Source organism: Schistocerca americana, chromosome 7 (assembly GCF_021461395.2).
Source record: "Schistocerca americana isolate TAMUIC-IGC-003095 chromosome 7, iqSchAmer2.1, whole genome shotgun sequence".
NCBI classification, from domain to species: domain Eukaryota; kingdom Metazoa; phylum Arthropoda; class Insecta; order Orthoptera; family Acrididae; genus Schistocerca; species Schistocerca americana.
This window is the reverse complement of record NC_060125.1, coordinates 614,921,066-614,944,179: the sequence shown is the minus strand read 5'-3', so window position 1 is coordinate 614,944,179 and position 23,114 is coordinate 614,921,066.

Here is a 23,114-nt window from a genome sequence, read left to right as displayed (position 1 = left end):
AATTTCAGAGGATGTACGTCTGGAGTACAGCATTGTATGGTAGTGAAACATGGACTGTGGGAAAACCGGAACAGAAGAGAATCGAAGCATTTGAGATGTGGTGCTATAGACGAATGTTGAAAATTAGGTGGACTGGTAAGGTAAGGAATGAGGAGGTTCTATGCAGAATCGGAGAGGAAAGGAATATGTGGAAAACACTGATAAGGAGAAGGGACAGGATGATAGGACATCTGCTAAGGCATTATTGAATGACTTCCATGGTACTAGAGGGAGGTGTAGAGGGCAAAAACTGTAGAGGAAGACAGAGATTGGAATACGTCAAGCAAATAATTGAGGACATAGGTTGCAAGTGCTACTCTGAAATGAAGAGGTGAGCACAGGAAAGGAATTCGTGGTGGGCCACATCAAACCAGTCAGTATACTGATGACCAAAAAAAAAAGAAGTTTGGGATTTTAAAAATAAAATCAATATACTGTTTAAAAATATATGTGAAAGATTTTCTGAGAATAAAAGTAGATACTAGTCCACATAATTTTGAAATTGGTGAAGAGTATACCAAAACAGTTAGAAAGAAATTGGATATTGACTTGGATCCTGATAACATAAAGAACAATCCGGGAATACGAGCTGGTTCTATGATATGTCTTAATTCACTAAAGGAAAAATTTGGACAACGATAAAATATGAGTCAAACAAAATATGTAACAAATTTATAGCGTTTTATGAGATATTTTCGGATGATCGATTAGATAATATAGATGACAATATGGTTCAGTTGAACTTTAATTTCAAGGATTATTACATGGAAAAAATACAGCTACAATTATTTTTATAGCAGCATTCACTACATGAAATGCAAGGCTTAGATTATATGACATGTTCGATAAAATAGGAGAATCTGTTAAATCTTTTGATGATTCTCTAATAAATATTGATGATGGTGAAAATACTGTGGCAACTGGTTGTATGTTACCTGAATGGACTGATGAATTAGGAAGTAATCGGATTACAGCTTGAGCTGCAGCTGGCCCTGTGAGTCACTAATATGAGAAAAATGATAAAAAACAGAGAAAATTAAAGGGATTCACTTTTAACTACAAGAATATCCAAAAGCTGACTGACACTGAATAATCGAGAGTGAAGTAAATGAAAAGATACAGCTAGAATATATCTAGATCACTAGAGATGATGATACTAAGAATAGACTAAGAAAGAATTCTCATGTCACTGTGGTAAAAGAATAGTTCTAGAACATTATGATACAATGCCTTATGAGTATTAAAAATTAAATAATTTATCTATATCTTCTAATGTAAAAAAATATTAATACCATATTACTTATATTAGAGTATAAATTTATTTGTTTCCTTTTGTTGTATTCTCCGATATCTAACTTTTTGATTATAGAGTGAAAAACTTTTAAAAATAATGAGTAGGCTTTCATGTAATTTTGTGGTTTTTTTGGTAAATTATTTATGGGTAAATAACGATTTGCTATTACTTTTACAGTCATAAAAAGAAAGAATCTTAGTTTTCTATTTCCTCCCATATTCCTATATCGCTTATTTTGACATCATGGTTCCAAATTCTCAGATGTTGTATAGTTAAAGGTGGTTTAAAATATTCGTCAAAATATTACGTTCTACTTGTCTCTCTAACGGTCTATTATTTGTATTGACAAAAATGTCAAATTTAAATTAAGCTCATTCATTATTTATATTTATAAGATTAAAAAATTTAAAACGGTATTAAAATTTTATTCTACATAAAGGGAAACCCTACCGATGAATCTAAATAACGCTAGCTGTTCTTATTTTGTCTAAAAACATTAGTGAGCTGGAGGTAAATAAATGATATTACGATACAGGTTGTGAATGTCAAAGGTAAGAAGTGAACTAAATATAATGATAACGAATTTCATTACCAAATGTTCATTGTTTGAATAAATTTTTATTGATTAAATTTTTTGTATCTTATCTTATCTCATCTTAGATTTTATATCCTATTTTTGTGATTGAGTTGCCTTTGATTGTTAAATAATTGCCTATTGTGCTCAATATGTCTGCTTACTACTGATGTCCAGTAGTGTATTCTTAGTTGCTAACAGAGATGTGTAATTCTCATGAATACCACCGATAAACATCCAAATGTCCTTTGAAACAAAATATTTAATGCAGGAAAATAAATGATCAAGTTCCAGTATTAAAGTACATGTGCATACAATTTCACGAAAATGTTGTACTGTTTGCACACTGCTGTTGGCCTACATATGTAAACTTCACGCTAAGATAATATTTGTATTGGTCAGCGGGCCAGAGAAGGGGGCGGAATTGTGGTGGGCATTGCAATGATAACAGGCGACATGTTACACGCATGGATTTATCAGAACAACAGTGTGCCTGTACATTAGACTGTGTTTTCTCTTCTGTAGCGTTGTTGTCATTATATACCAATTGTTTAAGAAAAGCTTTTAGCATTTTTTTATGTCGTGCTGGTTTGTGGTGCGAATGATGAAACTCTACATTCACACAGGCTTAATTGCGGGAGCGTAATGCATCAACTAACTGCACTGTCTCCTCTACATATGCAATGTCAGTAAGCTCCATTGTGTACTGTGGGGTGACTTTGCATTTTCATACAGCTTACTCTTTCTTTTTTTTTACTACATGGTGTTTATCAGTTCTTTCACATCTTCACATCAGCACTGACTTATATAATTCGCAGTGTTGCTTGATTTCCATACACTTTCTGGGTTACAATGTACAAAATTCCTCTTAGGCTGGTTATTACTTTCTTCATACAATTTTTATGATACACTCTGTTTTTGCTGTGTATGTTTTATTATTCTAAGAAAGGAGTTTATATTATCACTTACTTGGAACATAGCGTTACCGTCAGTGGCTGACGTCCATTGCAGACCTTTTTAAAAATATCAGTCGTTTCGCTTTTTTATGTGTGATAAAACTGAAGCATAGTGCACTATTTTGAGTATTAACTCATTTTATTTTTGTAATAACTTATCAAAAACTTCACATTTGTCACTTCTACACAAGTCAGAAACGTTTTCATACATACTTTATCATAATATTGAAACTAAGACTAAAGGAGCAGTATCTCAGCAGTCTCAGAGCTTACAAGAAGTAGCGAAGTGGCAAACTGAAGTGACCAAACAGAAATAAGGCCTTTGCCACATGTTTCATGGTTTATATGAAATGCTGATACTTCCTGAAATATCTCTACCATTCAATTACTCAAATAAATTACAGTATTATTCCACTTTCAGCAACAGAGACTCTCTTAAGTGAAATTATGTGTTTTATAAACGAAGAATTCTTAGGAATGTAAAAGAAACAAATGGCACCCTATTTGTATAGTTATAAAAATAAATTAAAGACTTTTTAATATGTCACTTGACAAGCTTCGCAGAAGCTTGTGGCTTTTGTTATCCATGACATTTGTTAGCCATGACAATATATCGATCTTAAGACGAAACAATAAAAAATAAGATTGCGTTTATCACTTTATCGTGAAGTTTACAGTATGGTTAATTTTTTTCGTCGCACAGATTTATAACATAGATACATGTAAAAAGTTACCTTCTAGGGAAGCCGAAAGCGCTAACGCGCTGCTTCCTGGACTCGGGTAGGCGCGCCAGCCCCGGATCGAATCTGCCCAGCGAATTAACGACGAGGGCCAGTATGCTGGCCAGCCTGGATGTGGTTTTTAGACAGTTTTCCACATCCCGCTAGGTGAATACCGGGCTGGTCCCCAAGTTCCGCCTCAGTTACACGACTCACAGACATTTGAAAAACGATCGCACTCTTTCATGACTTACACTAGATGCAGACAGCTGGGGTACACTACTTCCGTTCGAGGGGGTATGGGGTGGTGGCAGGAAGGGCATCCGGCCACCTCTCACAATTAACCATACCGAATCCGTCATAACAAACCCGACTCCGCGTTGGTGTGGGACAAAGACCTGAGAAACAAAGAAAGAATTACATGTAAAAAAATGATTACATAATGGACAAACTTTAAAAGACAGAATTTCAGGAGAGTACCAGTACACTGCGTCATAAAGGGAAAACGACAGTCCCATGCTTTTCATCCGAAAATTGGCGCAAATATTACTGGAAATAAAATGATATCACAAATTTCTGTTATCTCAAGAAGCTGCTGTAATACTTTGTTTGTTATAAATGCAACGTAGAAGCAGGGCACTCCAAATTACTCTGCATGTCTGAGATCTGACCGTAAAGAACGTCGTCCTCATTTTCCAGACCTGTGTTTTGCTACGTTAGTCTTTATCAACGTCACACCTGTCGTGGCGTATTTAGCATTCCTCAAGTCTTCCATGGGAGATCAGTGCAAATGGTGCCGTCCTCTAGATGTGGTTAACAGTTGGAAGTTCGTGTCAAACTGTGAAATAAGAGTCCGCCTTGATTTTTATAGTGCTTATAAGCCAAATTTTTCCCAACATGCTTGAAAAACCTCTCGACGAAGGGCAATTGCCAAACAAGAGTTGGATGCAACACATTCATTGAAAATGTGGGAGCATGCGAACGGAGCGACTTAAAGTGTGACGAGCACTTGAAAATAATTGCAACAAAGGCAGATGTGGAATTGAGGTTCATTTGAAGAATCTTCATTAATTGCAGTCTGCCCACGAAGGAGGTAATTTAAAAATCCACCGTTCGCTCGATACCTCGGTTTTGTCCGTTAGTGTGAGACACTTATCAGATAGGACAGAGGAAACCCAAAGTAGAAAATCCAAACCAGTGAAGAACGTTTCGTCAAAGTTGCGCCTAGTGAGGGCGGAAGTGTCACCTAGATGTAGATCCAATTACAGTTACAGACGTTACAAGAGAAGAGCTGCGCTTACCGGTGAGGTTTACTGTGCCACTCCTTGACAGCACTTTCCTAGAAGAGTCAAGCGAAACACTGCTTTCTCATACTCATGTCTCGCCGAAAGCCCATTCAGATAAAATCACAGAGTTGTGATTTCAACAGGCATACAGATTAAAGAAGTACATATTAACGAAGACTGTCAGCTAGAAGTTGCCATTGTATCCATAAGCGGTTCGTCGCATTGTTGGAAAGGAGGTATCTGCCACTTTCTGCAGCTTGTCAAATGTGAGGCCTTTGTGCAAATAGTTATTGAGGGGAGCATTTAATTAAATATTCCATGCACTCTGTCCACTTGTTCAGATTTATTACAATACAAAGAGGCATATTTATTTTCAGGCAGAGACACGCAAGCTGTTGACTGTTATTTCGAGTAGAAGATGGTTTTGCGCATCATTTGGCAAAAACCAATTCTCTGAGAAAACCATTTCTTGCTACAATTTCCTTTGCCGAATTGTCACAACTGTTCACGTGCGTAACAGGACTGTCTAATATTAAATCCAATTATCTACACTACTGGCTATTAAAATTGCTACTCCACGAAGATGTGCTACAGACGCGAAATTTAACCGACAGGAAGAAGATGCTGTGATATGCAAATGAGTAGCTTTTCAGAGCAGACAAACAAGGTTGGCGCCGGTGGCGACACCTACAACGTGCTTACATGAGGAAAGTTTCCAACCGATTTCTCACACACAAAAAGCAGTTAACCGGCGTTGGCTGATGAAACGTTGTTGTGATGCCTTGTGTAAGGAGGAGAAATGCGTATCATCACGTTTCCGACTTTGATAAAGGTCGGATTCTAGTCTATTGCGATTGCGGTTTATCGTATCGCGACATTGCTGCCCGCATTGGTCGAGATCCTAAGACTGTTAGCACAATATGGAATTGGTGGGTTCAGGAGGGTAATACGGAACGCTGTGCTGTATCCCAACGGCTTCGTATCACTAGCAGTCGAGACGACAGGCATCTTATCCGCAAGGCTGTAACGGATTGTGCAGCAACGTCTCGATCCCTGAGTCAACAGATGGGGACGTTTGCAAGACAACAACCATCTGCACGAACAGTTCGACGACGTTTGCAGCAGCATGGGCTATCAGCTCGGAGACCATGGCTGCGGTTACCCTCGGCGCTTTATCACAGACAGGAGCGCCTGCGATGGTGTACTCAACGACGAACCTGGGTGCACGAATGGCAAAACGTCATTTTTTCGGATGAATCCAGGTTCTGTTTACAGCATCATGATGGTCGCATTCGTGTTCGGCGACATCGCGGTGAACGCACATTGGAAGCGTGTATTCGTCATCGCCGTACTGGCGTAACACCCGTCGTGATGGTATGGGGTGCCATTGGTTACACGTCTCGGTCGCCTCTTGTTCGCACTGACGGCTCTTTGAATAGTGGACGGTACATTTCAGATGTGTTACCACCCGTGGATCTACCCTTCAATCGATCCCTGCGAAACACTACATTTCAGCAGGAAAATGCACGACCACATGTTTCAGGTCCTGTACGGGCCTTTCTGGACACAGAAAATGTTCGACTGCTGCCCTGGCCAGCATATTCTCCAGATCTCTCACCAACTGACAACGTCTGGTCAATGGTGGCCGAGCAACTTTCTCATGTTCAGTATCCTCTCTCCAAAATGTTATCAATTAAACTTATATAGTCACAGGTGAATGTTATTCAATTCCCATATAACGTGCTGTAAATGTGTCTATGTCAGTAGAGGTTGCCCTCAGTTAAGCTTACGTCACTACTCTTGATGAATTGTGGTATCGTGATGAAGCTGCATGGGCAGCTGTACCTGTACACGCCAGACAAGCTCTGTATTACTCAGTGCCCAGGCGTATCAAGGCCGTTATTACGGCCAGAGGTGGTTGTTCTGGATACTGATTTCTGAGGATCATGCACCCAAATTGCGTGAAAATGTAATCACACGTCAGTCGTAGTGTAATATATTTCTTCTTGGTATAGCAATTTTAATGGACAGTAGTGTAGGCATGTGAATATATTTTAATCGCTGACCTAAGTGTGAAATTCGTTTCCTCTTGTTTATCTTTATGTTACCACACATAATCCGACTCCCACGGTTTTCGGGTCCTAGGCACCCTGATAGCGGTCGATAAAAATAGTAAGATACTGACATTCCATCGGGATCTCATGTAATTATTCCACCCGGAATCGTACCGTGGGAAGGCACGGGCAACAACCGCACTCGCAGCGAGACACCGATTGTAATGGACACCGGGAGAAATCACAAGACTCATAAAGGATTTGCAAACTATTATCACTGGAAAACGTAAGCTTAACCGAGGGCAACCTCTACTGACATAGACACATTTACAGCACGGTATATGGGAATTGAATAACATTCACCTGTGACATAAGTTTAATTGAGAACATTTCGGAGCCGGCCGCGGTGGCCGTGTGGTTCTGGCGCTGCAGTCCGGAACCGCGAGGCTGCTACGGTCGCAGGTTCGAATCCTCCCTCGGGCATGGGTGTGTGTGACGTCCTTAGGTTAGTTAGGTTTAAGTAGTTCTAAGTTCTCGGGGACTTATGACCTAAGATGTTGAGTCCCATAGTGCTCAGAGCCATTTGAACCATTTTAGAACATTTCGGAGAGAGGATACTGAACATGAGAAGTGGGTTTCGGCAACAGAAAGGGGATGGCAGACATCGGTGAAACCTACCTCATGTCTCGCGCTGCCGCTCTCCCGTAGTATCGCGAAATACTGGCAATCGCCAAACGACCAAAACAGTGACCAAACCCGGGCATCGTTACTAGACTGTGCCCGAAGTAACGAACCGTTAAAACACTATCGCAGCATGGCGGAACGTAGACACAGACAAGAGGCGGTCGCGAGTGAGCCGGCAGCTGCTGGCCCTTCGAAGGAGACGTTCCAGAATTGGCCTGGAGTTGCGATGCTCAGGGGTTTTGACAGCTGGTCAGCAGCTCACGCTAGTGAGTTCTGGTGCCAATTTGCTGAGTGGTCAAACGGCTAGCTCTCGCCTGCTATGCCGTAGATCTGACCGCTTCCCTTCTTTACCAGAGGTTTCCTAACCAGGCACAGCCTCGACCATTGGGAGACGGTTGCCTTTCCTGTGTTCGTGCGCTCCTCAAGACCAAGGAGATGTTCCGTTTAAACTTGTATCTTTTTAACTGGATCCGCCATTTTAAAAAAATAAAATCTTTATTCTTCAAACTGCATGATACATGTTAACCCACGACGTAATACATAAGCGAGTCCTAATATATATACTTATTTACAATGCTACAGCTCATCTTAGTTAGTAACTAGGAAAATTTGTTGCTTCTATTTTTTTTTTTTTTTTTTCTCTACGGGAATTTCGAAGTCCTACTGATGTCTTATGCTACATATTTCTTTTATTGCTACATTCTTGAGTTGATATTATTCTGTATGTACTACTTTGGTAACTACTCTACTCTACCTGCTGCATTACAGGTGTGCCATCGTGTTTTAAACCTACCTTCTGGCCGTACCTACCGAGCTAATCCCTGTGGGCATGCCCCTGGCACCGGGCTGGCCCAACATATTTGAATCCCTGCAGTTCTATGCTCATGGGGTTGTTCTATCTTATCCTACGTCTAACCTAAAACTTATTCCTACTGTCATGTCCGGTGGCTGTCTTGATCAGTTTAAATGTGCGCCCTCCCCCTAGTCCGAGTAGCGGCTTCCCATGTTCACCCCGCGGCGGAACAGGACAGGTGTACGGAGTCTGAAACGGCTGTAGTCTGTTATAGATTGTTTCTTAAGAAATCCTTTACACTTTCCTCGATATTTCCTTGGCAAGTTTGTTTAGGGTTAGAAAACGGTCCTCTTGCCTGAGCAGGTGGTACGTGTCGTGATTAGGTAGTTGTTGACTTAATTGCGCCGCCACATCGTCGAAAAGGCGGCACTCATACACCGCATGGTCTGGGGTGCTCTGTGTAGCCCCACAGTCACACGTTGGTGTAGCCCGCTCCCCAAACCGGCATAGGTATGCCGGGTAGGGTCCAACAACAATTTATTAATTTCTCTCAAAATGACGGGGCGACATCTTGTTATCACAAGGCTTCCTTCATTAATTAATTGGGTATTTCCATTCGCGACTGAGTAGTCTTTAGATACTTCGAAATGAAACTGATATGCAAGCTATGGATAGAGCAGCTGTGTTTCCCATTGTAACGCCCCGAATCTTTCACCTGATTTCAAATTCGTTAACGACTTCACGAAATTGATTTACAAATTACGGATAGAGCAGCTATTTGTTCCCCATTATAAGGTCCCGAATCTGTCACCTGATTTCATATTCATTAACGTCTTCACGACACTTCCTTAGTTTTTGGCCTTCCGCGGCCGTCCATGCACTCATCAATGTACGTGGCATTCGTAACACGATGTGTTATATCTTGAGGACTAATAAAGACTTTGAAGCATGTGATCTCAGTGCATTACTGTCGTAATACGCTTACGCCACAGTTAAAGTATTTGTAGTTTTATCTTCAGTTTGTTTAACTTATACAACCTTTACGACGAGTGAAGATCCGTTGCACGCCTAAACCGTGTGGTATCTGTGAAATTAGTATAGAGGTAGGAAACATTTGGCGCTAGCCTACTACATTATGACTAACAGTCCTTCTGATATCTCCATTCCTTTACTCTCATCTAACTAAACAAAAAAAGACTCGTTTGTTGGAGGCATAGATTGAGTTACAACTAAATGGTAGTCTAAATAAGTTCTATATTGCTATGCAAGGAATAAGTTTGCGAATTATAGTGTGATATATCTTTTGTTACAGCTTCGAATTTAAAATATCGTAATGTTAGGGCACAATAAGTAAACGACCATCGCAATTCTATTTATATATTTACTTTAATTATTTATTTATTCAACCCCAACTTACTGGCGAGATTAGGCCTAGCGATTCGCTTATAACATCTGCTACATCATAGTTACCTATGGAAATAACAATTTTAATATGGCAACTTGTACTAAACTGATGTGAGTGTCTGAAGTTGTGGTGGAAGTAAACTATACTGACCCTCTGAACTAACAATGTTAATACTGGCATAACTTGCAATACTTTTGCTGCAGCCACTAACAGTGATAATAGTAGTAAAAGTAATAAAAATAACAACGATAGCAATAATAATAATTATTATTATCATTAATATTATAATTTTGAGGTTAATAACAATAATGATAGTGACAGATATGAGGAGAATTTACATGTCTATAAATTAGATGTTTACTGATAGAGAGAGTTCTAGAAAAAAGGATGTTTAATGAGATCGCAACAGTTAAGAATTCTGGGATGTAAGGAAGGCTGGAAAGAGGTCTGTACAATATTAACGATTGCGGACAGTCATCAGTCTGAAGTATAGTTTGTTCAGCTCTTCGTAGTAGTTATTCCTGCATAATCGCTGCAGTCAACTAATATCTGAACACTCTTACTATATTCATGCAGCATATTCATATTTCACTCCCTTTATATCCTACTCTAGCAAAGATAATTATTCCTTGACGCATCAGAAGGTGTCCTGTCAACTACTCCTTTCTCTTAGTCGAGATATGCCACACAGCTTTTTGCTCCTCTGTTTCGTTCAATGCCTTATCATTTCCTATCTGATTTTCCATTGGAAATTTCAGCACCATTGTGTAAGCTCATATTTTTCGATATTAAAAGTCTCTCCTCGTCTGTCGTATTACCACCAGTGTTTCACATCCATACACATCCACAACATCGAATAATAATTCAAAAGACACTTTCTACACTAAAATCTGTGTTCGTTGACATATTTCTCTTCCTTAGAATAGTTTTTATTGCTATTTGCAGTCCAAATTTGGTGTCTCCGTTGCTTCTACTGCCGTGGGTTATTTTGCTGCCCCTGACTTAATTCGATCACACCTGGCTATCCTTGTAAAATCTGTGTTCGTTAACATATTTCTCTTCCTTAAGATAGTTTTTATTGCTATTTGCAGTCCAAATTTGATGTCTCCGTTGCTTCTACTGCCGTGGGTTATTTTACTGCCTCTGACTTAATTCGATCACGCCTGGCTATCCTTGTTTAATCGTTGTTGCTGTTCATCTTCTGACCTATTCTGAAGACTCCATGAATGGTGTTCAACTCATCGCTTAAGCGCACTGCCATCTGTGAAGTTCAGTGTCATCGACAAACGAAAATGCGTAATAATTCCCAGTTACCAACTTAAATTCTTTTCCATATTTCTCACAGTTTTAGTGTTTGAGCGTATAAGCTGTAGGTCTGATTACAGCGGCAGTTCCCGCCGTAGAGCACGTGGCTAGCGGTTGCCAGGGGGCTGTGGTGAGCGCCTATCGCTTATGCGGCCTTGGAAAAACCCCAACGCTTGGCAGGGGCGCGTAAGACCATGTTTGGCGCTTGGAGAAATTTATATGCCACAGAAAAATTGATCAAAACAAAACTAAGAGTGACACGGAGGTGTGAGCTGGCAATCATGGACAGAAAAATATGGAAAGGTAAATTATCTAGAGGCGTCACAAAAATATATAATAGTTTAAAAGTTACTGTTGTCTTAAAAATTGTAAATTAGTGAAAGTTCAAAAGCTAATATCTCAGCAATGCGTTGCTCACTTAATATAAACGAAGTGTTTACAGAGGCGGCTAGTAGAGCTGCATCGAGAAATCATAGCCGATTTACAGAACCTGTACCACACTGTAGTGAGAGGTCGGAATATGGGATTCGAGTGAGAAAACTGTGTTTTTGGTAAAAAATATATGTTAAGAGACGAAACTAGCAGCAGCGTTCTAAAGTTTAAAGAGGTAGATGAGTAAATAAGCATGTATTTTCTTTGTTTATTTATGTTTAGTATAAAAAAACCGGGAAAAGCAATATCACGCCACAAGAACATTATTTGTGAAGAAACGGTGACAGATACAGAAATTGGAATTTAAATTGTTATTGCACGGAAATTTTCCATATTTTTCAATGTATCATCTGTGTTTTGTGTTTAGTTTCAGAATATTCGTAACTCTTTTTGTCAAACATTATTTTGAGTTACGTAGTCGTTTCGAGGGTTCTTTGGGCGGCCATCTTTGGTGACAGCGGAACGGGGTTTGAGCGACGCTAAGAGCCAGATGTGGCACCCATCTGGGGGTAGCAGTTGCTTGGTAGCCACTTTCGGGGACAAGTATGTATGTAGCGACGTTCGAAAGCGATGAAGTGGGGCATAATATAGTGGACCAGGACAGCAGACATTAGTGTATTTTGTGAACTGTGAACAGACTATCGAGTGTCGTGACCACGACAAATGAATTTTATAGTGAACTGTTGTAGTCAGTTATTAACGACCGTCCTTACGTAAAAGTATCTCAGACTGCATATTACGTGTTTACTCAATGTACCGAAGGAAATAAACTACCTGTTAAAATTATAAATTAACGTGAGTGACTCAATATTTTAAATTTCACTGTAATACCTGCCTGCATTGTGTTGTTATGTTTTATTTCAGCTTAAAAACTGAGTTTACTACAGGTGTTAGCTGGCACCCTACGACGAAAAACGTAGCCCAACATTGAGACCAGCCTCATCTCTGGGCCACTCAATTACGCTGAGTGTAGCAAATGTATATTTTTTCCTGCTATGGCACGTGGGGGCTCGAGCCAAACTATTCAAACTTCAATGAGTAGTGCCAGGTACTGTCGTAATATGGGGTTTCTCGTACGGGATTGTCTTAACTGAACAGGCTCTGTAGGCAGTGCAGGATTGCGTTTGAAAGTGAATAAGACTGGGAGAAACGCGTTGCCGATCGCCGAGCAGTACTCTGAGTCCGACGTTACCACGGAAACGGGAGACGATGCGCCGCTGGCCGCCAAACATCATCACGCCGACTTTGCTTCCGCACTCCGGAGCTAGGGCCGCTCCCGCAGCCAATCTGCAAGCCATTCCACGCCGCACCGAGCCGCATGACAGCATCAGGCAAGAGTTGTCGCCCAGCAGCAGTCTCAACAAAACTAAGCGTTAGCAGCAGGTGCATTAATTTCTCAGTTCTCTATCTCACAGCCAGTATAGGAGTTTAGCTATGGAGCACGAATTTAGCGAGATGATGATAAACAAGTAAGCTAGTGATGTTGAGTCTCCAGCGAGTGGAAGTGAGCCTCAGAGCCCACACGGACATTGAGAAGAAGCAGAAGCTAGTGTAGTGGCTATGCTTAGATCATTAATGAGCCAAATGGGGGAATTGAGAACTGAATTACAAGCTGATATGGGGGCAAAATCAAAGAACTAAACGATCAATTGGGGGATTCATCAGAAAAATTTGAGGAGGTAGAAGGAAATTTGAATGCTAAGATTGATGCCGTCGCTGTTGAATTAAGGGGTAGAACTGAGTCAGTTTGGCAGTGGTGTGATACAAGGAATGATGAGACAAGGCAAGCTCTGATTGATGTGGATCGGAAAATTGTGGCTGCTTGTAATAAAACCAGAACTTTATTATTAGGTCAACTAGCAGAGACAGCTAGCGGCCTAAGAAGTGGAATTGAAAATAAGTAATGTAGAAATTGACAAAGATGACACTAGATTAAGTAATGTAGAATTATGTGAGACTATGGAAGCTTTTGTTGGTGGCCTATGGTACAAGTACCATGTGGTAAGACTTTTTCAGGGGAAAGCAAGTACCATGCAGTAGATTTTCTGGCAGCATGCAAGGACTGTTATGTTGATGGTACGAGTGACAACAGCAAAATTAAACTCGTGAAAAGTTTCTTTGAGGGTTCTGCTCAGACATGGGCAAATGAATGTGGTGAACAATCGTGCAGTATATTTGAACAGATGTTTTCAAATAGATATTGGAGCCAAGCAAAACAATGCACATTACAAAATTATTTTCTGAATGGACCAGTTTATAGAGGAGGTAGGCAAACTATGAGAGAATTTTGTCACGAGGAATGAAGAAAGTTGGTATATTTGGATAGGGCATTGGGAATTTTGACTGAGATCTCTACTCTAAGGAGAAGGATGCCTGAAAATGTACAATGGGAACTGATCCATTGTCCAACAGATTCAAAGAAAATTTCTTGGATTTTATTGAGAAGATGGACCAGGCAATGGGCTACAAGCCAAACTCAAGGGGTAATAACTCAGTGAATATTCAGAGGAATAATGGAAACAAAAGAAATAGTGTGAGATGGGATAATAACCACCATAATTCAAGCAGGGAAGGAAATCAGAATGGTAACTGAAGAGAAAACAGAGATTGAATTCAAAATGAAACTAGGAGGGATAATGGGGAACAATTTGACGATGATGTCAGGTACCAGAGAGGTGCATGGGGAAATGGAATACAGGAGTGATAAAAGGCCAATGAATGAACAGGGAGGTGGGAGAGGAGAAATTAATTCAAGGGGACCACAGGGACAAAATTGTATAATCCGAGATTTGTTCCAAGCAGGGTCCAATTTGGGAAAATGAACCATGCAGGAAATAGGACCATGAGGTGGGAAAATAATTATGGGAGAAATAATGGTGGATCTTTTACGAGTTTTAGACAAAATAGTGGGAGGTATTTTAATGAAAGCAAAAGCAGCGGAACAAGTTAAGAGAAAGTATGGAATAAGAATTACAGGCAAACTAACAGAGGGTTTGTTGATCATGATAAAAATAAACAAGTGAGAGAAGAAAGGATTTGTGGAATGGAGGCAAATATGGGTAATGATGATATATTTGGAAGCTGGTTTCATCAGCATGATAAGAGGAGAGCCTTTAGAAGTAAAAATAATAGGAAATGTAGGAATCAGGAGGGCAAAATAAATGTTGGGGGGTTGTTAAATGAAAGGGATCAAGATGTAGGGGATGATGATGCAAATAATATTGCCTAGGGGATTATGTTAAGTAATGAGCATGTATCAAGTGTGCAGCCTGTGGGAGAAAATGTGTGCCATCATGTTGTGAGTGTGTATGTGAATGATAGCAGAAATAGCAATGTGTTGAGTGCAATGGAACTTTCACCAGATGTAAGAGGTATAAATTATGTGGAGGCTACAGTTCCTGGTTCAAATGTTGTTGCAGATGGAGATACACAGGAAGATATGTGCTCAAACAGTGTGAATGTATTATATAGTGAGCAGGCAGTAGATCAGCAGGCAGTAGATCCTGTATCAGATGTTATCTTGGGTAATGATATTGAGATGTGGCAAAAGGCTGAAGAGTGTGTTGTTAATGTATGTGGAGGCACTCACTCCAGTAATGATAGGGAATGTACCAGTGAGCAGGCCATAGTTCCTGTAACCAGTCAACTAGCAGTAGTTGTGGGTGAAGTTTTTAATGTCCAGATAGGAGCTGCAGGTGCTGATATTGTGGTTGAAACTGTGAGTGATTCTGTTGATTCTAATAAGCTTATGTTTGTTGCTAATGGTATGAGTGAAGAAGCTGGGCAGACACATTTTTTCAAGGAAGCATGCGACAATAAGGCAGAGAGTGGTTTTGATGCTGATGATTACATAGCCCAGGCAAAATGGTTTCAGAAGTAGGCATCTTACAATTGGTATGTAAGCATTGGAGGTGAAGTATTTAGTCACTCGTTTTTGGTGGTCCCAAATTCAAGTAGGAATATGGTGTTGGGGATTGATTTGGAGTAAATAGGAGGCATATGTAGATTGTAAGGACAAGATAATGGAACTGAATGCTGTTGAGGGAAGCAACAGGGCATTTCAAAAATGCACTCACTGATGAAAAATTGGTGGCTAGTTAGCATGTAGCACAGTGCTTAATGGATGAGATGGAGGCTGAGAAAGAGACAAGGAGTAACGTAAATGGTACAAAGGGGATTTATGATGATGAGAAGGCAGAATTGTATCAGTTATTGAGTAAAAACAAAGATGTGTTTTGCTGAAAAACCAGGGAAGATTACTGATGTTCAGTATCCACGCAGAGTGAATCTACATGAACACATTATGGTCAGGGCATATCCCACAGCACTGGCAGACAGAGAGGCAGTTAGAGGATAATTTATCATGTGTATGTTAGCGAAATTTTTTTTAAGGGACTTCTTGCTGTGTATTATTTACATATGTGTTAGTTTTAAGAATTTTCTGGATGGCCTAGTGGTTTTCATGTTTATCTTGCTAAAAGTATAGTGGTGCCTGGAAGTATGTATGTAGAGACGTTCGAAAGAGATCAAGTGGAGCGCAATATAGTGGATTAGGACAGCAGGCCACAGTGTATTTTTTGATCTGTGAACATACTGTCGAGTATCGTGATTGCGACAAATGAATTTTATAGTGAACTATTGTAGCATCAGATATTAAAGACTGCCCTTACGTAAAAGTCCCACAGACAGCATATTGAGTGTTATTCAATATACTGAAGAAAACAAACTACCTGTTCAAATTATAAATCAACGTGAGTGACTCAATATTTTAAATTTCAACGCAAAATCTGCCTGCATTGTGTTGTCATATTTTATTTCAGCTTAAAATTTGAATTTACGACAGGTGTGAGCTGGCACCCTATGACGAAAAACGTAGCCAAACAGTGAGACCAGCCACATCTCTGGGCCACTCCATTAAGCTGAGTGTAAGAAATATATATTTTTTCGCGCCATGGCACTAGAGGGCTCCTGCCAAACTATTCAAACTTCAATGTGTAGTGCCCAGCATCGTCGTAAGTTCCACTAATATTTTCTGGACAAGTTTGTGGGAATATGGTGATGAAGTACTGTAGCAGCTACCAGCCGCCGGTGAACGTGAGGCATAGGCGTTCTGTTTGCAGTAACAGAACTGTTGATTTCTTGCGAGTCGTGCCTAGTTCATCTTAGTGAAACTTGCAAGCCCAGTGATTAGGCATGGCTCTTGCAATACCGGCAAGAGGGATTCGGTACCAACAGTTCTCGGTAGTGTTGTTGACAGTGTGACTGGAAATGTCACAAAAGGAGTACTGCCATCTGATATAAATACGATGGTTGTCCAGAAAGTAAGTTCCGATCGGTCGCTAAATGGAAACCACAGTGAAAATTAGAAACATTTTACTTGCAGGAGTTAGCTACACTTTCCACATACTTCTCTACGTAGTCGTCGCTCAAACTTAGACATTTGTCGGAGCGTTATACCAAATTTCCAACACCATCGTCATAGAAGGCAGCCGCCTGTGCTATCCAATAATTCTCTACAATGGTCTATAGCGCGTAGCCTGCGCCCTAGTGTTGTCTTCATATCCAGATACTCAAGACAAGCCAATTATTGCTGTTTTGTGGGTGATCGAACACTTCTCATCGAAAAGGCTGCAAGAGCGTCTTCACTGCCTTGCAGATTACAGCTGAGAATTGCCATGAGGAAGGAAGTGCGTGTGTTAGATGGGCTGCATTCATAAAGGCGAAGCCTGTCATTGGACACTCGTACATGGTGAGAGACATCGTTGTTCTCTGCAGCGGAGTGTGCGCTGATTTTGAAGCTTCCTGGCAGATTGCGTGCCGGACCGAGACTCGAACTCGGGACCTTTGCCTTTCGTGGACAAGTGGTCTACCAACTGAGATACCCAAGAATGACTCACGAGCCGTCCTAACGATTTATTACACCAGTACTTCGTATCCTACCTTCCAAACTTCACAGAAGTTCTCGTGCGAAACCTGCAGGAACTGCACTACTGGAAGAAAGGCTATTGCTGAGACATGGCTTAGCCACAACCTGGGGGATGTTTCCAGAATGAAATTTTCACTCTACAGTGGAGTGTGAGCTGATTTTGAAAATTCCTTGCAGATTAAAACTGTGTGCCAGACCGAGACTCGAACTCGGGAAATCTTACCTTTCGCGAGCAAGTGCTCTACCAACTGACTGCTAGTCCTCAGGTTTCGCAGAGAAACCTCTGTGAAGTTTGGAAGGTATGAGACGAGGTATTGGCGGAAGTAAAATTGTGAGGACGGGTCGTGAGTCGTGCTTGGGTAGCTCAGTTGGTAGAGCACTTGCCCGCGAAAGGCAAAGGTCCCGAGTTTGGGTCTCGGTCCAGCGCACAGTTTTAATCTGCCTGGAAGTTTCGGAATTTACCTCGTATTCGTCAGTTTGATAGCACTGTTACACCATCATCATCATCATCAGTGTTCTGCCAAAAGGCAGGTTTTCACATGGTAGTCCTCCAGGCTGTCCGGTCTTCTGCCATCCTTTTCAGGTCTGCTAATTTCCTCTTCCCTTTGTGTCGTCTATCATCTTGTATCTCCTTCTTCCTCTCAGTCTTCTCCCACAGACCAATCCTTCAAAAGCATCTGCTAGCAAGCACTCCCTTCTCAATGAATGTCCAAAGCAGTTATTTTTCCCTTACAACCTTTAGCAAACATATTCCCTCACCAATCCTTTCCAATACTCTTTCATTACCCATTCTTACCATCCAGCTTACTCTGTCAATTCTCCTCCACTTCCACATCTCAAATGCTTCTAACCTTTTTTCATCCTCTCGTCCCAGCGTCCATGTTTTTGCCCCATATAGTTCCACACTCCAGACAAAACATTTGCCGAGCCTTTTCATTAGACCTTTATCTAATCTGCCAAATAAGAGTCTTTTCTTTCTGTTGAATGCCTCCTTCGCTGTGGCAATTCGAGTTTTCACTTCCTGGCGACATCTCAAGTCTGCAGTTGTCGTGCTTCCAACATATTTAAATGCAATTACGTGGCTAATGGTAGATTCCTCTATTTTAATATTGGACAGTCTACGACTTGTACTGATGACCATATTGTTTTTTTTTCAGTGTTTGTATGCATCCCATATTTCACACATGCTCCATTCAGATCTTTCGGCATGTTATTCTCTGTCCGGCCATTTTCTGACACTAATATCATGTCACCAGCAAATCTCATACATTATATTCTCTTCCCACCAATACATTTTCTTATTGTCCCATCTAAGCCTTTCGCAATAATCTCTTCATGCGTTAAACAACAGTGGGGAAGGGCAACAACCTTGTCTAACACCTCGTCCAATGCTGCTTCCTTCTGACATTTCATTTATCCTTATCCTTTTACACCACAGACCAGAAAAAAGTACGAAATTTAAATTGTCTTAGGTTCTCACTTGCGCAGGAGGCAGAGCTGGTGGCATGGATATGAAGCTGAAATAAAAAAGTTAAATTGCAAATCGGAACAAGGGCAAGTGTTGCTACACAAATCTCCTGGCAGATGTTACACACTCAGCAAAACTTCGACTGAGAGAGAGACAGACAGAGATATATCCATTACCTCTCGTTTCGTGAAGCAAGCTTTGCCTCAGACACAGTAATACGTTTCAGAGACTTGAAAGCTCTGTTAATAGCCTTTAGGAAATCGTTAAGCAAAAACAGTGAAACGACGACCGTTGGCCACATTTGGTCATAGCAAATGAAGCCTCAAGTCATTCCCTCCCACCAATCTCCACAAATTCTGCGATTTTCGAGGTCTGATTTCAGTTGATAATTAGGATTCTTGTTGAAACTTCCTGGCAGATTAAAACTGTGTGCCGGACCGAGACATGAACTCGGGACCTTTGCCTTTGGCAGGCAAGTTCTATACAAATGGACGTTCTGTAGGGGTAATCACAGTTCAGGAGTATCTCTGTAGAGGCCAGATTAATCTTAGGTTACATAAAAGTAGCAGTAGTCTTTTCAGATGTTGCAGAAGAAACAGTCTGGATAACTGATGGATGCGACTTTGTAACATAAGTCAACATTCTTTTGATGTGGTGAGACTTAAAACCGTTGAAAACAATTAGAAACTAGAGCCGAGGACCTGAAGCTCTACTTATGACGTAATGGCAATGGTATCGTCTTGAGTAACACATTAGGAGGCGAAGTAGTCCGCGGAATGTGACCGCTTGGACCTGCAGAAGAGTCCAGTGAGCTATGTATCGGACTAGACTGCAAGAGCCAATGCTTTCGTCACAAGCTGCATTACAGAAATTGATAATCGCTTTCGATTTTGCAGCCATCATCCGATGAGTCGTGATCGTACCGAATTTTAATTACAAGTCTAAATTAAGCTGTGATACAATGTGACGTGTTGAAAAGGTTGAGTCAGTACTTCTGGGAAAGCACAGATATATGGGCCACTTAGCGATGCGGAACCAGACAGGCAAGTGAAGAGGCTGTGAGGAAACGTCTCCGAAATGACAACCGCGAGCTAAACACGGCGGGCCATCGAGAGCGTAGATCCCACAGCCTTATGTACGTGTAAGAAGATTTCGAGCAGGAACTCTGCCAGACAGAAGTAAGTCAGTAAGGGTCTACATAAACGAAATATTCCCGAAACACCGAAACCTAAGCTAGGGAAAGCTGTACTCAGGTAGGGACTTCCTCCAGACCGGTGTATAAAGGGAAGATAGTGTCGGAAGTTCCATTCGGCTTTTCGCGGATGATGCTGTAGTATACAGAGACGTTGCAGCATTAGAAAATTTCAGCAAAATGCAAAAAGATCTGCCGCGGATAGGCACTTGGTGCAGGGAGTCGCAACTGACTCTTACATAGACAAACGTAATGTATTGTGAATACATAGAAAGAAGGATCCTTTATTGTATGATTATACGATAGCGGAACAAACACTGGTAGCAGTTACTTCTGTAAAATATCTGAGAGTATGCGTACGGAACGATCTGATGGGCAATGATTATATAAAATTATTTGTTGGTAAGGCGGGTGCCAGGTTGAGATTCATTGTGAGAGTCCTTAGAAAATATAGTCCATCAACAAAGGAGGTGGCTTACAAAACATTCGCTCGACCTATACTTGAGTATTGCTCATCAGTGTGGGATCCGTACCAGGTCGGGTTGACAGAGGAGATAGAGAAGATCCAAAGAAGAGCGGCGCGTTTCGCCACAGGGTTATTTGGAAAGCGTGATAGCGTTACGGAGATGTTTAGCAAACTCAAGTGGCAGGCTATGCAAGAGAGGCGCTCTGCATCGCGGTGTAGCTTGTTGTCCAGGTTTCGAGAGGGTGCATTTCTGGATGAGTTATCGAATATATTGCTTCCCCCTACTTATACCTCCAGAGGAGATCACGAATGTAAAATCAGAGAGATTCAAGCGGCTTTCGGCAGTCGTTCTTCCCGCGAACCATACGCGACTGGAACAGGAAAGGGAGGTAATGACAGTGGCACGTAAAGTGCCCTCGCCACACAACGTTGGGTTGCCTGCGGAGTATAAATGTAGATGTATATGTAGATGTAGAAGCCATGAGCAGTGGGAAGTCAGCGTTCATCCAGTATTCTGGGAGTATTTTACCGATACTCAAACAGCAGTCAACGATCGACGCCTGGGGTAGGTGGTCGCTGTAGTAGGGGGTAGCAGCAGCTACTGATGGAGCAGTAGGAACATCAGATGCAAGAAGACTGTGATGCCCTGGTGAGCACAACGACACCTCTCAGATAAGTAGTGCTTTTGCTTTCACTGGAACTGCGCTGAACAGGAGTCGGCCTGTCTCTGTCTCATGCAGTGACTGTTGAAGGTTTTTCACTTAATTATTTGAAAAGTACACTTATTCGTTCTTGATTTCTATAAGCTCGTCTAAGGAGCCATTTAGTATTAGTGGGCTTGGTCAAGGGGAAAGTGGTTATGCCAAAACCCAATACCTGTCCGCAGTCTCAAGCACCATTCAAAGCAACCAAGGAAGCTCTTCTCCTTCTCTGTCATAAAGTTTAATTTGAAGAGCGCAACGAACTCCCATTGTTGTCGATACCTTGATTGCGCCACGCAAGCTACTCCACCATAATGGTGAACTGGATGTTTCTTTATTTTAAATTCAGTGCATTAGTCTTTGTAACATGATTCTTTCATATAGTGTTCATTAAAAATATGATCGTCCTACTTGGGACCTGTGGAAGGTACGTTAGCTTATTTGTCTCAGTTGTAATTATATGTCATGTATTATTGTTTTTTTGACATGTTCCACATCATGGAGGACCTCCTCACTACGGATCAATAGGAATGAAAGTAAATCTAATCTAACGTAATCCGTAATGCAACAGATGTAAAAATAAAAAAACTTTGAACATAGCTGCTAAGGTTCAGTGACGGCGTCAGAATTATATTGGAACAAATAAGCCCTCGGTCACAAATAAGTCAAAATTGACCTGGTTTCGGCGCTACTATGATCGTCATCTTCAGAATTAGACTGTTCTAAAACATATTAGATATATAGTACATTAATAAAACTGAAGTTTGTACTGAATGGAAAAGATGCAGTACTTACAAGTCACATATTAAAAAAGATCTAAGCCGGAAAGGCGACGTCATGAACAGTTGTGAGATGGAGAGCCGCTAAGGGCTGCTCTTACTGTGAACAAGGTTTGCAACGAGACAGTCACAGTACGAGCAGCCCTCAGCGGCTCGCCATCTCACAACTGTTCATGACGTCGTCTTTCCGGCTGAGATCTTTTTTAATATGTGACTTGTAAGTACTGCATCTTTTCCTGTCAGTAAAAACTTTAATTTTAATAATGTACTATATAGGGGAAGGCGGAGCAAGACGGGGAGGTGGGGTAATACGGGGAAGGGCTATAAGCTACAGTTAGAGTGCTGCCATCTATGGATAGCTACGTCAACATCATCAATACACAGGTCCCAGTGTGTTGAGATTGCTGAAGCTTACTTTCGCGGCGGTTACTGTGAGCTTTGCAAGATACCTACAATTGTTATACTAATTTGCAATGTTTTACACCATTCGAGGTCCTAAAACATGTGTTTCGTGAACATTTGTCCAGACTGTATATATAGCACTGAACATTACGTCTTATTAACAGTAAACTGCTGTGTCAGTAGTCAATGTTCACTTAATAGTGTTCATGAAGCCGTAACATAACCTGACAGCATGGGAGGGGCAAGACAGGGTGGGGCAAGATGGGGAGCTTCCGCGTCTTGCCCATACTGTCTGTCCAACCGTTACGTTCTTATCGTCTCATGTGTTTACCTCGCTGCGGGTTTTGAACATGTACATTATACGTTGAATACAATTGTAAATAGCCTCCGAAGACGGCTGGATACGGTGTATTAGCTGCGGACGCTGGGAGGACGGGGCGTGAGTCATGCCTAGGTAGCTCAGTTGGTAGAGCACTTGCCCACGAAAGGCACATGTCCCGAGAAAGTGATGATGACGAAACTGTCCACACTTGTGTACTATGTGAAAGTAAGAGGCCTAAATAAAACGTAATACCTGATTCTACAATTCGCAGAACCATGTTTCGAAACCATATCGTCACATAATTTCATTATTCCAGA